The 1,616-nt window shown below is 33.5% G+C and overlaps 1 pseudogene; it reads left to right on the forward strand.

The window, feature by feature from the left end:
- Window positions 1–712: 712 nt before the first annotated feature.
- Window positions 713–1,378, forward strand: LOC104102160 (agamous-like MADS-box protein AGL80; annotated as a pseudogene).
- Window positions 1,379–1,616: the final 238 nt, after the last annotated feature.

Below are 1,616 nucleotides of genomic sequence, written 5' to 3' on the forward strand. Positions count from 1 at the left end.
GAAAAATAAAAATATAGCTGTAATGCAAGAATAAAACAAAAATCATTTATATTTTTTCCCTTAACAATTGAATCATTTTTTTGTAAAATTGTCAAGCAGAAATAAATATGATAATCCACTATTGACAATTCCTACTTGCCCTAGCTGCAGTAATATCTAATACGTACATATTTTCATTTTAGATTAATAATATTTTTGACAAACAAATTGCCATGTTAATAAAAAAATATCCTCCTATATTACTTAGAGCGAAACATATGCTTGTCCGTCTACTATTCACACAATAAAACATCTTCTTTCCTACTATGTATAACTTTTACGTTCTGTTTGTACATCCAATGGTGACAAATGAGTCCCCTATACAAATTTTGGCTAGTTTGCTATGGCCTTTTATCTTTTGGGTTTTTACTCTTCTTGAGCAAAATCACCTAGTTGAATCATGAATGTACTAATTGAAATGTAGCTAGCGCAATTAATTGTAATAAAGTAAATATTTAGCAATTAAGTTCATTCCAAATTTTCTTGGATAATAAATATCCCTCCAACTGTGCAAACGAATACAAATCTTCCAAATTAATTAAGAAATCATCATATGTGTCTATAATTATTATATAACCATGACCATGACCATTCCTAACAAGAAAAACATAGCTCTTTTCAAACTAGCTTAGCTATCATATTTTTTGTATCTTGTTTGCATCTTTGGATCCAAATGACTAGGAAGAAGGTAAAGCTTGCCTTTATCACTAATGAATCAGCAAGAAAAGCAACACTCAAGAAAAGGAAGAAGGGTCTTATGAAGAAAGTGAGTGAACTTAGTACCCTTTGTGGAATTGATGCGTGTGCTATTATTTATAGCCCTCATGATCAAGACCAACCAGAGGTATGGCCAAGCACCATGGGAGCTCAACGCGTGCTCGAAGAATTCAAGAGGATGCCCGAGATGGAGCAGTGCAAAAAAATGATGAATCAAGAGAGCTTCATTAGGTAAAGAATAGTAAAAGCAAATGAACAGCTGAAGAAGCAACAAAAGGAGAATAAAAAGCAGGAGGTGACTGAAGTTATGTACCAGTGCATAACTGGGAAGGGACTAGACAACTTAATATTGGCAGATTTAAATGATCTTGGCCGGTTGATTGATCAAAACTTGAAGGAGATTTGTAAGAGGATTGAGGGTTTGAAAAAAGGGGCTTCTTCTTCTAATTTACAGTTGGGTGTACATGCCATGGAAAGCCCACAAAAACGACCGTTCACTGATTGGATGAATAATCCAAGTGATTATCAGCAGATCGGTTTTGTAAATAATGGAGATGAGATGAATATGATGCAATTTAATGACAATCAAAACACGATGTGGTCCACTGGTTTCTTTCCTTGAGATCTGTGCTCTTCATCTGTTGTTAAACATTCTGAATTAAGCTTCTTTCTTGGTTCATCTTCAATTTTATCCTCGTAGTATATTTCTATGTTTTCCTCTTACGAGATGTGTTACATTTCCCCATTATTAATATTGAACTTATAATTTCTCTTATTGCTTTTGGATTGGGGTTGTGCAATATACATTTTTTTCTTTAGGCATTCTGTATATGAAACCGAGATATTTGAATTCGCTATCG

The sequence above is a fragment of the Nicotiana tomentosiformis genome, chromosome 11 (genome assembly GCF_000390325.3).
Source record: "Nicotiana tomentosiformis chromosome 11, ASM39032v3, whole genome shotgun sequence".
Taxonomy (NCBI): domain Eukaryota; kingdom Viridiplantae; phylum Streptophyta; class Magnoliopsida; order Solanales; family Solanaceae; genus Nicotiana; species Nicotiana tomentosiformis.